Source organism: Grammomys surdaster, unplaced genomic scaffold (assembly GCF_004785775.1).
Source record: "Grammomys surdaster isolate TR1022 unplaced genomic scaffold, NIH_TR_1.0 1087, whole genome shotgun sequence".
NCBI classification, from domain to species: Eukaryota; Metazoa; Chordata; class Mammalia; order Rodentia; family Muridae; genus Grammomys; species Grammomys surdaster.
The window spans coordinates 3,309,119-3,326,758 of NW_021605506.1; positions in this window are offsets into that span (position 1 = coordinate 3,309,119).

The following is a 17,640-nucleotide window of genomic DNA, read 5'->3' on the forward strand; positions in this document are numbered from 1 at the left end:
AACAAAATAAATACAATAGATCAATAGAAGGAGTGAACTGAATGGAAGAGGGGATTGAGTAGAGAGAGGCAGGAGGACAGTGGACATCAAAGGTGGGAAGAGAAGAGGAAAGAGAAAGGAGATCAGCTGGGAGAAGGTTGCAATCTCTAGGAAGTGTCCAAGACCTGGGATGAGGAGAGGCCCCTGAGGGTCTAAGGGGCAACACTAGCTGAGATTCCAAGCAGTGCTAAAGATAGGGATCCTGAAGTGGCTATTTCCGGTAGCAAGGCAGGGACTCTAAGTGGAAGGATAAAGACAGTAACCTGCCCAGAAAGACTTCAATACAAAATATGCCCTGACTACAAGATGTGCAGGGACATTGACTGAGGAAAATTGATTGCACCAAGTTGAGATCTATCTCATGAACAAGAACCAATCCCTGACACTAATCATTGATACTCCATTATATACGCAGACAGGAATCTAGAATAACTTTCCTCTGAGAGGCTTCACCCAGCAGCCAACGAAAAAAGATTCAGAGACTCACTCATAAACTTTTTAATAGGAGCTTGAGGAGTCCTAAGGAAGGTTTGAGAGGATGATTTAGGGAACGGAAGAGGACAGGCACTCCACAACAAGACCAACAGAATCAAGTAATCTAGGAGCTCGAAGAGACTGTGTCAATAACCAGAAAGTGATCATGAGCTAGACACAGGTCCCCTGTACATATCTAGCAGGTGAGCAGCTTGGTTTTCATGACAGTCCTCTGAAGCAAATGGAGCAGAGTCTGTACCTGATCTTGTAGTCTTCCTGTTGGCCTGTGGATCCTGCACCCCTAAATGGACAGCCTTGTCTAGCTTCAACGACAGAGAATATGCCTAGTCCCACAGTGACTTGATGTTCAGGTTGGGGAGTGGTTGACATCCAATGGGAGGTGCCAGGGTGAGGGGGAAGTGGGGAGGACTTGCATGAGGTGTTATTAGGAGGTGAGAAAGAGATGATACTGTATTGGAAAGAGAATAATTGAATATACTTAAAAATGAAAAAACTACTACCTATTAGGTTGTCTAATTTCTAAAAAAATATTGTGCAAACAATTGCAGAGAATATTTTTAAAAAGATATTAAACCTGAAGTTATCAGTGTTAAAAACTATACACATTATCATTTAAGGGACACCTACTAGTTTTTAATATTCAGCAAAGAAGAAAAAAATCTACTTCATCTACATGTTAGACCACTACTATTTAGTAGATCAAGATCCATTCAGCAGAACTCTCTGAATATCTTTTCTGGTGGCCCTCTGTGGACAGTGTGATGCAAGTGTTTTGCCAGGGCTCTGACAGCATCATATTCAAGTTTTCATTACCCAACAAGTTAAACATACTCCTTATGAATGCAATTGTTTTATTAACAAAATTAAAGGGTTCTGAACCTAGTATCCAAATTCCAATAATCAGAACATAGTATTAATACTTTGGGATGAATAAATGTATGGTACTGAAAGATACTAAGTCCATGTGAGTCTTTCTCGGACAGAAGCTTCTTGTAATATATTCTGCATCACTCTGGAAATGAATTAGATTTATTGAATTTTAAAATTAAGCATATACTTTAATTAGACATATTTGTAATGGGTTATAATAAAATTACAACTCAACATCAGCTGTTAATATCAGGAGGAATATTACTTAGGGTCTTAAACTGCCACCAAACTAATAAGCTTAATAAAACTTAAAAGTATTTTCATTTTTCTTTTTTTTGCTTCCTTTGTTTTTCAATATTTTATTTATGTACATTTCAGATGCCACCTCCCTTCCCCATTCCCCTCCATTAATCCCCTATCCTATCCCTCCTCCTCCTTTTTTCCTTTATACTGTTTAAATTACATGCAAGTATTAAGGTCAGTTCTAGGTTGAGGAACTAGCACTATAATAGATGCAAATAGTCCAAATAGTCAAGGAAAAAGCAACACAGTAAACCAAGATAGTCAAGGAGCATGCATGACAATAAACAGAGTCCTGTGATCACTCCTATGATCACTATTTCTAAGGGCTTATCAGGATGACCAAAATATCTGAGCCTACTTCCCTGTCCTCGCCCACAGTCATTTTCATGCCTGAAGCCTACTTTGTTCTAGCTTAAGATTTTGATTTCTACTTATAATTATTTCTGTGTTCTAGTCTAAGATTTAGATTCCTGCCTGAAATTTCTTCTTTTTTCTACCCTAGGATTTAGAGTTCTACATTAAATTACTTCTTTCTTCTAGCCTAATGTCAGATTCCTGCCTGCAGTCCACATCCTTGTCCTTGGCCTATGTCAGATTCCTTCCAAGCAGCCCATTTCCTTGTCCTTGGCCTATGTCAGATTCCTTCTAAGCAGCCCATTTCCTTGTCCTTGGCCAATGTCAGATTCCCGCCAAGCAGCCCCAAAAGCTCTTCACATCTCCCCCTTTTTATTGCATGAACCAGACTGAGCGTGTTTTAGGTCATTCTGACAAGAAAGCCTTCCTTACCCATCATGGAATATGCATTATCATAAGCAATGCACTTCTGTCTTAGATTGGCGAGGCTCTGTGCAGAATCTATTATATACGTCATGCGTAACAAGGAATATGCACTATATTCTTGGTAGAAATGCCATATTTCTAAAATACCAAGTAAGACACTTTATTTCCTAAATCAAGATATTAATCATACTTTGAAATATTTAAGTAATTATTTTCCATTTATAATTTTTGACAATATGACCTTGCTTTGATTCTTGTAAATTTCAATTTAATGTGTGAGACAACTGACTCAGACTTCAAAATAAAATTGAAGAGAGAACAATGTTCATTGAAGTTAAATAATCATTTTCTGAAATTTATGTTTTAAACACATATATAATAATTTAATGTAACATATTGATGTATTCAGAAAGTAAGCAAAATATACTTTAAATATGGTTTAAAATATTCAGAGGTATGTATTTAAGTGAGACAATAAACATTTTTAAAGTTCCTTTAGTTCTGATTAAGAGAACTTACTAGACTTAAGAATATATTTATCTATTTGTATGTATAATTTGAACTTTTTTAAAAATGAAGTTCTGCATTTCTTACTTATAAGAAATTCAACATTTCTTTGTGTTTTGGTGGGTGTTTAAGTACTTGAGTTTGGCAAAGGTGTATGGGAACAAATGTCTATGTGCATGAATGTGAGTGTGGGAGAGGTGTATGTGCACATGTGATGCATATGCATATGAATGTATCTGATTATGGTGGAGGTTTAAGGGCACATATGTCTACATGTTTGTATGTACATGCATGTGAATTGGGGGATATGTTTGTACACATGAGTATTCTTCAAGTACTATCCATCATATTTGTTTTAGTTTTACTTTTTGTTAGTTTATACCTATTTACTTTTATTTATTTTACTCTCTACCTGGCCTATAGTTTACCATATAGTTAGGATGGCCAAGCAGTGAGCCCCAGTGATCAATCTAGCACTGTTGCACCAGAGTAGGGTTTATTTTGAAGGCACCAAGCATAGTATCTTTGCACATAGATTCTGTGTATTAAAATCAGGACTAAATACTTGAAGGCAAGCATATTGCCAACTAAGCCAGTCTTCAACATATCTGGTTTTTTTTTCCACAAAGAAAACTGTTTCTACTTTATTTTCAGATAGCAATTAAAATTGTAAACACTTCTGTTAAATTCAGGTCACTAGGAATATAGTCTAATACATCAACCAACTGTAGCTAAAGAAAATAATTATTTGTTTTTCTCTAGATTGAGATATCATCTATCTATCTATCTATCTATCTATCTATCTATCTATTTATCTATCTCCATGCACTAGCTAATCTTTTGTGATCTGTGATATTCCCACAGATCTATCTATTCCTGTTGATCTATAATTTATAGTGTCTATTTTCTTATTTTAGGGTTTAGGTGTTAATCACAAAGATGTATTCATTTACTCCTCTTGGGCAACAGCTAAAGAATCTCCATTTAGATTTTATATTAGTCCAGCATTTTTTCTTTCTAGTTCTGCTATTACTAACTACTATATAGATCAATAGAATTTTGCTATACAGGAAAACACAGGCTACATCAAACTGCATAGGATCTCCCTATGGTTTTCTAGTCAGAGAAATTCAATATATATATACAAAGCTTGACATGAATTCACAAAAATCTGTCTGCCTCTGTCTCCCTTATGCTAAACCTAATAGCAACTGCTAAAACAGGGGACTCAATGTCATTTAAAATTTTAAAAACTGATTAACCATATGCTCTGCATTCTGGTTCTTGTTTCTGATACTGAACCCCAATCTCACCCGAATCACAAGGAGTACCTCTCCTTCCTGCTGGTTCTGCATAGTCATAAACTAAGCCTCATGTGTTCCCTTTTTGTTACTGTGACAAAATACTCTAGATAAACTCTTAAAGAAGAAAGTTTATTTCAGATTCTGTTCATCAAGGTTCCTGACCATCATGGTGAGAGATTGTGGCAGAAAAGCTCATATCAAGGCAGCTAGGAAGAAATGTGAGAGGTAGAGACAAGATACAATGCAAAGGCTCTACTTCTATTGATCTATTATCTTAGACCACTAGCAGACTAACCCTTCAATACAATAGCCATTTGAGACATACTTCTCATCTAGATTGTGAAATTTCAGGAAAATTTTCCTTGCTGTTGCTGGAAGCTCCTAAGTATTTTTCTACTTCTTCTGTCTCTGCTCCTTTAGTGCCTTAGTGAGGTGCTTTCAGCATGCCTTTATTTTCAAAGTATAGATTGTGTTGGCCTATAAATTTACTTCTTGAAAAAAATGGTCCAGATGTATTTATGTATATGTACAAAAGCATCTACAAAATTATTAGCAAGATGAAAAAATTTTAAAATAACTATAAACTAACCTGGAAATGTATTCTACCATTTGGGAATGTATAAAAATGGTGGTACACTTATACTGTGGAGTGCTGAGCCATCTAGAATAAAGCAGTGCATGTGATTGTAAGGTAAAAAAGAAGTCTTCCAACGGACAACATTCTAGTAAGTAAAACATGGTATATGAACATGACTTAGTAGGCAAGATCACTTGCAAAAACATGAGTTCAATTTTCTAGGATCAGTCAAAAACCCAAGCATGCCTGAGCTTGCCTGTAACCCAAGCTAGTACTGTGGAGAACAGGCAAGTGCATTTGTATCATCTTAGCCAGGCAACTTAGCCAAACATCAAGCTTAAGGTTCAATTAGCAATGAAGTAGAGGGTGATAGAAAAGTCATTCATGTCCTGCTATGGCCTCTACATGCAATTACATAGGCACAGTCACCTATGCATGTATCACATACACAATACGCAAAGGAAATATGAAGTTTCACTATTATGATTATTGTTTTTATTTAGAGGGAAAAACCCAAAAGGAAGAGAATTCATATATATTAACAGTGGTTAAGTATGAGAACAGAAACAGAATTTTGATGTTTTATTGTGCTAATGAGAATTAAATCTAGGACCTTATGCAGGCTAGACAAGCACTGTCTTATTTCTTTAGCTCTAAAAATATAGCTTAATCTTTACAAATGCCTTTACCACTTATGATACTTTACAGTTGGTCAGGAAGTCATGTGTTTTATCACAACCAAAATTCTGATATGAATATATCTTTGGAACATGAAATTAGTAGTTTAGAATTATTTAAACAAATTAAGACAGATACAGGGTGACCAGTGATAGAATACTGAGAGGCCAGCCTTGTATATGTAGAAGTCATTGGATGAACATCATCACACAGTAACTGTATTTTACTTGCATGTTTATTTTTAGATGTAAATGGTATGTGAATTCATGTGCATGTTTTTTGCTTGTATATGGTTACATATGGTGTATGTGCACTTGAGGGCATGAGTATGTATGTGAAGGCCCGAAATTGACCTCTGGTATTTTCTCTCAGTGTTTAAAACTTTACTACGTCAGGGTATCTTAGTTGAACCCATAGTTAGCTAATACTGATAGACTACTTAGGCATCTTTCTCAAAGTTTCCTCTACCCCTACATCTCATATGCTTGTATCACATGTAATCTGTTATCCCTACACAGCCATTAAATGGGTGCAGGGAATCCTCATCCTTGTGTGGCCAGAATTTTATTCAGTGATAAATCTTTCCAGGCCTGCACATGTACTTTTTTTTCTAATCAGATGGTAGTAAAAGAATCATACCCATGTAGAGAATGGTCTCACCCTGGAGATGGAACCAACTCAACCAAATTAAGACAAGGGGAGACATCATGCAGAACAGTCAGCATTTCAGTGGAACAGTCAAGTAAAATATGAGGTTACTGCCAAGGCTCAATTTCACTAGCAACTACAGACCATACCGTGAAGGTTCCCTTTATATAAAAACCCTAAGGCTTAGTGAGTCCCCTCATTTTCACCTAGAATAGATCAAATATCCTTATTGACTCTGTTTCCTTCAATGACTTCTAGAAGTAAAATTAAATTTGTGGATTCTGTGGTCCTCTGGAATAAAGCCCATCTGTAATATACTCCTAATGACCACCATTAATTATGGTCTCTACTGATCTGAGAAAAAAAATTTAAAGTCACTTGTAAACATTAACATAACAAGCTATTCTCTCTAAAAACACAAACATAGTTATTAAGTGTTTGCTCATGTGTCTGTCTTATAGACCAGTCATCCATACAGATATGCTGTAAAAAGGCAACCACTCCCCTAAAATTGTTAATTTGAGCCCATTCAAAGAAACTCATTTGTTAAAAAATAATTCAAAACCACAACACTGACTGTGTTCCTGTAGAATCAAAGAAATAACTCCTTACTGTTAACCTTTGTCCAGATCCTAAAATGGACTAGACTGGCAGGATCACTGTTGATAATCCTTTTAACTTCCAAAAGTTCATATAATTGATGCTCTATAAGTCTTATTTCATTTTTTTAAAATTATGTGTATGTGTCAGTGAACATACACATGTAAGCGCAGATCCCTGAGATGGCTAGAAGAGGGTGTTGGATCCCTAGTGCAGTAGTTACAATTATGAGCTGTCCAGCATGGATACTAGAAGCCAAACTCAGATCACCTACAAGATCAGCAAATGCTCTTAACAACTCTGAATCTCTCCAATCCCAGAGCAATGCTCTGTAGATTAATCTGTTTGTACTTGTACTTTATTTTCTCCCTTTAAGAATTTATATTACTTCTCCAGTTGAAGGTCAGTTTAAATTTCTGTATGCTTTCTTTAGAGACCAAACAAAATATTTTAAGAGTCTTCAAAAGGCAAGCTGATTAGTGGAAGTTACTTAGCGATGTTCATACATTAGAAGTCAGCAAGTTTACCATCCTTAATCTGTTCCCATTAATTAGCAGTTAACTGCATTGAACTCATTTTGATAAGATGCATTTTTCAGAAAAGCTTTTAAAATCCACTTGTGTACAGCTCTAGTCTACCGATTATCATAATCCTATCTTACCCCCAGTGGTCAGGTCTTCATGATAATTGAAATGTGTAAAAACTACAGCCAATGCAGACATTAAATAATTAAGTAAATAGAAGGAAAATGTCTCAGAAGTCAGACTCCTACATTTTTTCAGGGTCTGATTCACAGCAGGGAGTCCCACTGCAGATTGTTGCTGGAGAAATCCCCAGATAATGTGGTGGTGGTCTAATGAGCCTGGAAACTCATCAGTGATGTTAAAATAGCACTGATGATAAGAATGATGCATCTCAAGGAGGAGCCTCTACTGTAGACAAAAATACACATCCTTCACTGAAAGCTGATAACCACTAAGCAGCACCCCCCTTCAGTGTATAGTTAAAGTTGATAATCTATGCAGTACCTAAGACTTTTCTTCAAAAGTCCACTTTTTCAAAACAGAGAACATTCAGGATCAGATCTATCAGCATGATTCACTCCAGTATGTCTAAACTGTTTACAAGAGAAGAAGTAGGAGCAAAGAAATATTGCTTTTAAGGTAGAATAGAAAGGCAGGTTGGTTCATGTGGATGTGACAGGGGAAAGGGCTTCAAACCTCAGAGTCTAGATGAAGTCTCTCCCAGCGGAGAATCAAAAAATTTAATACACTTAATAATATGTGTTTGATGCATTTCTTCTTCCCTAGGTACAGGATACAATTCTCTAGGATATTCTGCATAAATGAAACTATACTTACAGTATAATCCCCATTTGCTCCTCTAGTGACTCAACATTCTTGGCTTGAATTCCCATCCAAAGGATATCAATCTATAATACCAGTGATAAAAAAATGGAAACAGAGGAATGAGGGAAATGTCCCTCAGAAATATATTGAACAATGAAATTATAAAAGCTTCTAAAAATTTATTTTTCATTCATGTGTTTCTGTGTGTGTGTGTGTTGAGGTGCTTTGGATGAATTGAAGCTGAAGGTACAAAGAGTTTCAAGTCCCCTGTAGTGAATGATTTAAATAGAATTTAGGACTGGAAAATCAGCATGTAGTTATGTCATCAAATTCATATTATAAAATCTTACACATAGCCACTTAATACAGGTAGTACTGTCTGTGGACTTGGATCCTGGACTGAATGGAAAGGAGAATGTGCTCTGAGCATAAGTGTTCATCTCGCACTCTGCTTCCTGACCAGTCATGATATCATAAGCTGCTACACTGTCCTGCTACCATGCCTTCCCAGTCAGAATAGAATCATCAAATCAGGAGCCTGAACACACCTCTTATATCTTATATTTCTTTGCCAGGTAGGTATTTGGCACACTGATGAGACAACTAACTCCATGTTTTACTAAGAGTGCGTGGACAACAGAGGTATTCAAGGGAACAGAATGATTTCCTTTATAAACTTCAGAGCATCAGTAAAGATAAAACGCAAAAGGCTTAAAGTTTGAGCCCATGTTTAAGATTTCAAACTGCTCTTACAATGAATAGCCTGGTTGTAGATTATCAGTTTAAGTTGTCAATACAACCTAGAACCTCCAGAGAAGAATTTCAATGAGAAATTGTCTTTTACAGGTTGGTTTGTTGGCATGTCTGTGGAGAATTGTGTTTACTATATTAGTTGATGGATGAAAGCACAGCCTAAAAAAAGCTGACCCGATTCCTTGGAACTGGTCCTTAAATATTCTAAGAGTTGAGAAATGTAGCTAAGGAGTAGTTGGGAAATGACATTGTTTCTTTCTGCTCTTGACTATAGGGGTGATGTGTGGTGTCATTCTAAACTGCTGCTGCATAGACTGCCCTTCTTTGATGGACTGTAACCTGTATTGTAACCTGTGAGTTATAATACATATATTTTTTCATGAAGTTTCTTTGATCAGGGTTTCTTATCACAATTAAAGGGACTGAATCTAAGACCCTAAAACAGTGGCTCCAGAGAGGAACACAAGTTGAGCTTGTTCCTACACTTACAGTTCCTACTGACTTCAAAGCTGCTTGATCCCAGATTTATAGAATATATAAACTCCCTTACTTCCTTTTATTCCTCTTCAGTCTTGTTTTTGTCCTTGTATAAATAGTTCTAGTTACTTTATAAGACTTAAGCTAAAATAGTGTAGTTTTAGGTGTATCAGTTTTATACAATATGCTCATTTTCTGTTTTGGGCAAACTGCATTGGTAATGCAGCTTCTGTTACCTTCACTGTGTATTGCTGAGACCTTCTGACACATATATGTTGGATGTGGAACTATGTCGCATTCACAAGTCATGACTCACACGTTCTTCTTGAGGCCCCACAGGTATATTATACAAGATAAAGGTACAAATAGTCCTCAGTCACATCCCTAGAAACAGAGCCATGAAACATTTTCCTGCTACAGGATATTTGCATGGTATAAGAATGAAGCAAGAATGAGGGAACGGGTGAACATAAAATCAGATCCATACCTTGTTATTGAGAATGGGAACATTGAGAACACTCTATTCTATGTCATGTATCTACAAGGAATACACTCCATTCTCAGTCTAAATTAAAGAAGCAATCAGACCTTTTCCAAAAGCGTCCAACTCACTCTTATTGAAAAATATCTGCTGAAAAGTAAGGTGGATAGAATACTTAACAGGAGAAAGCTACTTAACTTTGCAAGTTCCAGTGTTCTTAGTATTCAATAATGGAAACAAGAGAGCCAAAGCAATGCAAGAAAACAATGTGCCTCTTCCACACACAGAGACCTTAATTTTATAAACTGTATTTAGAAATGATTAATTTAATTTTCAAGTACTGCTTTTATCTCTTATAGATAGAACTAGAATATTATTTGATAGAATAAAATAGTTTTAGTGAATGAAAAAAATTAAATCAGAAGTTTCCATTGATATAGGACTGTATTTTAGTAACTTGGGAGGGAGGCTGAGATAAGAGGGAATGTAGTAAATTATGGTTTCAAGTAAAAATAGAGAAGAATATAGCTCAATAGTATAGACTTTTCCATTCATGAGTGAAGCCTTGGATTCAACACCCCCAGCACTTCAAACTAGTCATTATAAACAAGAATTAAAGTTCATGCACAGAAAGAGTCTTAGATTACTTGGGTTACATTGGGCTCAGTAGGTGCCCTATAGATTTCCTTATGCATATTCTTTGACTTTCTATTTATTTCTTGGTTAATTTTAATGTTTTGTATTTTTTAAAATAGTATTTAGTACTATACTGGCTTTCCTGGCTATGTGGAAGAAGAGAAGAAAGGAGATAAAAGCATCAATATCAGCATATTAGTAGGGGGCAATGTAGCTCAGCAGTTAAGAGCAAGTACTGCTCTTTCAGAAAACTTACTTCAGGTTCCAGCACCTGCACCAGGCTACTCATAACTTGAAATTCTGACTCCAATGGATACATATACCCATGCATAGATATACATGCAATACACAAAAATAAAAACAAAAAATTAAAAATATTAGCATATTTTAAAAATGACAGAGAAAGATTTGAAACTTGCTGCCATCAGGAGTACCTGGAAAGGAAGGATCATGAACAAGAAAACTTCCCAGAATATGAACAGAGGAAGAAGTGGAGAGGATCTCTTACAGAATGAACCAGAAACAGTCACATTGTCCTGGCCCAGGCTATTGGGTTTCCAATATTGTTTCTTTTACAACACTGTGACTCAGTTCTGATTGGAAGAACCCTTTTTCTTAAGAAACTGTCTCTATTTCTGCAAACATTCATAACTATCCACATTTATTTACTTATTTATTTATTTATTTATTTATTTATTTATTTATTTTTGTTCCAGGTCTTAAAAACACTTTACACTTTCCCATGGATACAACAGCTATGCTAACTTCCACAGCCTCTAGAGTGGTGGAAACCATGAACACAAGAGGACACTTAATTTTTTTCTTAAAAAATTAAAATAACTCTGTGATTGTTTTCTATTTAACTTAACTTCAAAAGTCATATGATATGATAAAAATTAATCTCATGCAAGAAAGCCTGAGAATAAGCTTGACCACAGGATGCAGTATTGGTGTGTGGCTACCATGCATCTACTATGGTTTGAAAGGGAAATGTTCTCCATGGGTTCATACTCTTGAACATTTAGTTTTTAGCTGATGGTTATGCTCAGAAAGGTTTTGGAACTCTTAGGAAGTACAGTATCCATAGTGGCAGAGTGCCCCTGAGATGAGCCTAGAGGTATTCTAGCTCAACACAACTGACTTTTCATTTTCTGTTTCCTGGCTGTGAGTAGTTGCCACCTGATCTTGCTGTCATTCCCTCTTCCACTAGTATGGACTATATGCTTTTAAACAATAAGCCAAATCATAGCCTCGATCCCTATATTGGTTTTTTTATGCATTTTGTCACAACAATGAGAAGAACACATGCTTAGTGGTGATAGAGCTGGTACTGACCAGAGATTTTCTGGTGCATTCCAAGGAGGGATATCTTGGAATCATTCACAGAGGTGATATACTACATTCATGTAAGCCAGATCTCAGTGAAGTAACCCAGGTGAAATCTCAGTCCAATGCATATTTGAAATGTATGCATTTCTGAGCTTCAGTTTCATCATTTGTAAAATTCAAAGAAAAGTGACATCTGGATCACTGTAAGAATTTTATGGAGTCTTACAGAATATGAACGTGTGTGTATTCACTGTTACTGAATCCATAATTGCAGGTATCTCCTGACATGAACCATAATTATTTACATTTCTTTTAATAATTCTTTCTTTTGGCAACTTATGGAGAGAGAGCTCTGTTTCACACATGGGTACCCTATTTAACTTCTTGGCATATTTCTATTCTTTGTTGCTAACAGCATGAACTGCTAAGATAGACCCCACTTCAGCCTTGCTCACTTATCTTCTCTTCACATCTTGTATACTTAAGAACCCAGATCTTTTGTGATTGGGTTACATCACTCAGGATGATATTTTCTAGTTGTATCCATTTACCTAAGAATTTCTCAAATTCATTGTTATTAATAGCTGAGTAATACTCCATTATGTAAATGTACCACATTTTTTGTATCTATTCCTCTGTTGAAGGACATCTGAGATCTTTCCAGCTCCTGGCTATTATAAATAAGGGTGCTAAGAACATAGTGGAGCATATGTCCTTGTTATATCTTGGAGCATCTTCTGGGTATATGCCCAGGAGTGGTATAGCTGTGTCCTCAGATAATGCTATCTCCAATTTTAGCTTACAAATTTTACCCCATCACAGAGGGAAGTCAGGGAAGAAACTGATATAGGAGAGAAACCAGGTGTCAGGAGCTGGTGCAGAGACCATGCAGGAGTGCTACTTATTGACTTAATTATCTCAGACTTGTTCTGCCTGCTTTCTTATAGAACCCAGGATCACAAACCCAAGGGTGACATTGTCCATAGTAAATTGCCCTTACCACACATTAATCATAAATCAAGACAATGACCATAGGTCAGTTTCCTGAAGGAAATTTTTTCATTGAAGTTTTGTCTTCACACATGATTCTATCCTTTGTAATGTTAACAGAAAATCTAGCAAGCATAACTAGTAATGAAGCATACCTTAGTCTGAAACTGAAAAATTTAAAGATATTTGGGTTAGGAGGTTGGCTCAGCAGGTAAGAACAGTTGCTAGCTGACCACAGGAGTGCTCCTAAATTGAATCTGCAGGACCTACATTAGTCAAAAATTAAAGATGAGTATAGCCAATTCACTTATAACTGGTACTGAAGGGGACAAAAACAGGAGGATTACTGGGGCTTGGTGGGTATCAGATTAGTTTCAAAGTCCTTGATAGACTTGTTCTAATGGGAAATAGATAGAGAGTGATGAAAAATGACATATGACATTCTCTCATATATGAACATATGTTCAGAGCCATATTCAACAACAACAACAACAACAACACACACACACACACACACACACACACCAGAAATTAGAGATGCTTTTGAAAGACATCCCGCAGTCACAAACTTCAAAAAAAGAAGTCACATTTTCCTCATATCATTGTCTTTCATTTTCAAAGAAATGTCTCTTGTCATTTTAACATCAATACTCATAAATCACATCAGAAATTCCAGTCTTTAACTGTTTATTAATTGTATTTTCCATTTTTTGTAATGAAATGTCATGGGACAATTGTTAGCTCAAAGAGTCATCACAAATTTTGATTAAAGAAACTTCTCTTCAGAGGCTAAGAAACTTAATTTGTACCTCTTCCTTCCCGTCCTTTCTGCAGCCTAGGCCTGTGCTGCCTACTTCATTCCACAAACTCTTTTTCCTTGGATCCCAAACACTGGCTGGGATCTGTATCCAACTGACCATCACCATTATTAGGAACACTTCCTTAGGTTGACACATAACCATCCGTTTGGTTAACTCAAAATCCTTTAAGGTAGAGAAGATAGATTCAGCTTTCTTCTATTCTTGCCTAATTCTCTTATACAAAAAAAAAAAAAAAAAACAATGCCACTGTCTGGACCATGTGTTCAACTCCATGTTGAATGCAATAGACTTAGTAAAGGTTGTATCAAGAATTATTCTAATAAATCAATAAAGCTACCTTGTAAAACTTCATCACTATGTACAGAAAAGTGAGGCTTAGAAATCAAGGGCCACTTGGGTATTTAAGGTTGTTGAAACTAAGGAGACAACTGTGGACATGTCAAAGCACAAGTTCTAAAACACTGGAAGTAAGAGACGTGAGAAAGATGCAAGGAGTAGAAACATCAGTTTTGCAAAGAAGCTGGCAGGGATACCAGTGTCTACACTGCTGTTCCCTTCACTGCAGCCTTTATGTCAACAGTGAAAGTCAAGGATGCCTAGTGTTTATGGTGACTTATGAAATCTAGAGTAGGATTTTTGAGAAACATGCTGAGGAGCAGTTTCACGTAGAGAAAGTTTTCATGGCTGGTTTTGTTACTTCCTTTCATGGTCATTACAAACCACTTGACAAATCTTGGTTGTTTAGGAAGATTTGTTTTGGCTTTGTTTGGAGGAACAACCCATCAGAGCAGGAGAGCTACAGAAACAGGTTGAAGCAATAACAGCATCTGCTGTCAGGAAGCAGAGAGATGCATGTACCGAGCAGCTCCTTTCTCCATTTCATTCCCTCTAGGACCTACTTAGTGTATTGGTGCTTCTCATATCCAAGACAGGTATTCTTCAACTAGTCATTCACATGCTTATTTTATTGTTTCCTACATGAGCTTAAAATAATAAACATTTTTAATACTACCTTATTAAAAATCAATATTAACATTTACAATGATCAGATATATTTTCAAAACTGTAGGTTACTTTGAATGACTTCCCTCTTACAGTTTATAAGCATATTAAACACACACACACAAACCCACACACAAACACACAGAGATAGAGAGAGAACACACAGACACGCAAATACACACACACACAAAGGCAGAGACATAGAGACAGAGACCGAGAGAGACAGAGAGACAGAGAGAGAGAGACTAAAAAAAATCTTCCGCCAAAATAATCATTTAATGTTTATTATTTTGAAATTTCACACACTTATTTGAACAAAGAAACATTTTCTATAGGGCAAGGTTAATATCAGACAGAAATGGGAGTCTGGCTTCTTTCTTTGTATGAAAACATTTTGGACAATGTGCCAATAGACAAATGTGTTTTATTTGCTCACTCGATATTTCTAAATTGTCCACAGACCTGCTGGGTGTGTGACACAACAAAAACTCAATCTCTGCTTTAGAGGAACTTGATCTGGATGTCTAGGATTCTGGCCTTCAAAATTATACATTTTTAAAAGGTTTAATAATTATTTTTAAACATTCATATATATGAAGCTAGTAGCCAAAAGTATTGAAAACAAATGTTAGGATTATTTTATGTGTAGCATTAAAGTATGTGGTAGGTTACTAAATATAATCTGGCATTCAAAGCTTTTGTTCATGCTAGTAGAAAAACACAGGTAAGGGGATAGAGAGATGTTTCAGTGAGTAAAATCTAGCATAAAGATATCCAGTAATTATTCAAATAATAAGCTGAATGTGGCATCACTCACCTGGAGTTAGAATTCCTAGATAAGAGATAAGAGGACTCCTCTGGGTTTCTGGCCATCTACCTAATTTGAGTACTACACATTCAATGAGACATTCTATCTTAAAAAACTAGATAAGCCTGATTCATAAAGACATATGTGAACTTCTGGACTACACACACACATACACACACACACACACACACACAGAGCAGCTGAAGTCAGCAAGCTTTTTATAGAGTTCCTATAATAGTTTTACCTCAAAATTCATCATCCAAAACCACTTCTATATCACAAGTTTTAAAATTCACCCTTAAACTGGATTTACAGGAGCACCAGATAGCAGGATTATGATCTGTTCAAAGACTGGTGTAGGATACAAGATTCAGAACTCACAAGATGATTCTGAAAATTGTATATTACTGGGATCCAATATTTTTTTACTGGACCTGGTAGCAGATTAAGGATAGTTTCAGAGTATCTAAGCTTAGATCTCAATCAAAATTTAAATTCATTAAAATTGAATAAATATTTAAGAATCAGTTTCTGGTTTCATTAACTGTATTTCAAGGTCATAATCATCACTTACTTCAGCATTAAAGATATTGTCATAAAACATTCCAATGAATAGTGTAATCTACATCCCTAATACTTGATTCTCTAAAGCAAATATCGCATTGCAACCCTACCAATTACCTGTATTTTGTATTAGTTACTGCCCCAGTTGCTATGATAAAACATCTTATATAAGCTAGATAATGAAGGAAATTATTATCTGGCTTACAATTTAAGGGGATGAATTCCATCATGGCAGGGAAGACATGACAGGAGAATGTGGAAACAGTCTAGATACATTGCAACTATAGAAGGGAAAAAGTAAACAGGAAGTGAGCTTGACAATCAGACTTCACTAACCAGCACCAGTGATCTACTTCCTCCAGCTAACCTCTACCTCCTAAAAATCACACAAGCTTTCTAAACAGGTGGGGAACTTTTTTAAAACAAACAAACAAACAAACAAACAAAAATCTGTAATAGGAATTATGCTTTCCTTCTAAACACGTGGGGACAGTTTTCATTCAAACCACAAGGGTAGAGTCTTGTGCTTTTAGAAAAAGCACATGGGGCATATCTGCCAGAGAAAGTGAATGTGGAGAAAAGACAGCTAAATAATAAGAAGAAACAGCCATGGAGTTTGTAGGGAATGTTAAAGATGTGAATGGGGGAAAAGAACCATAGTAATCTGTGCAGCTCCTGGACGTCATGTTAGCAGCGGTGAGGTTGGCTCTGCACAGATTTGAACATGTAGTAAGGAAAGTAACACACAGTACTGATGCCTTCTTTCCTACTAAATAATTTCCACATATCTGAAGCATGGCAGAACCATCAGAAGTAGAGCTTAAGGAGGGTGGCACATTCTCATAGTACAAGACAGTGTCTGTGATTCGTTATCCTGTAACTCACTCAATGCAATTAAATAATGATATGCTAGTTAAGAGTTAGAAATTCTTCCACTCACCTCTTTCACATATTGAAAAATTTCCACATGGTTAATGTCAGATTTTGTTCCACTTGAAAACCTAGAGTACCTAATAAAAGTACCAGCAGTGTGAGTTGTAACTATTCTCGTGGTGCTAAGTGCTCTTTCTATAACCACAAGCTAGTGAGAATATTTCTGTTTAGCAATGTGACCATAAAATTAGACAAGCCAGCCAGAGTAATGCATCTGAGCAATGTAATCTATAAAAAATATATTGGAAGGAAGCCACTATATCCTCCTACCTCAATTAACTCAATTTAGAAATTCACTTGCAGACATGCCAAAGGCTTGTCTTTTAGTAATTTTAGATCCTATCAAGTTGACAATTACTAGGACACATAGGAAATTTTCTTTTAGCTAAAACACTCATTAGAAAGTTCCCAAGAAAGGAGAATAGAACTCTATACTCAGGCCCCTCAGATGCAAAGAAAACAGAAATACCCAGGTAGAACACAGTGCAGAGCCCACCACCAGAGCTCTATAGTCTCTATGAAATTCATTGATACTGAGTGACAGTGACAGTTTGGGGATATTGGATTGTTTCTGTAATTATTTGTCGAGATTATATTTCTTAACCAGCCGTGGTATCTAATCTCCAAAATCCTAGAATTCTGTAGGCTAAGGTGGAAGTATTAGTATGAATTAAATTCCAGGCCTACCTCAACTAG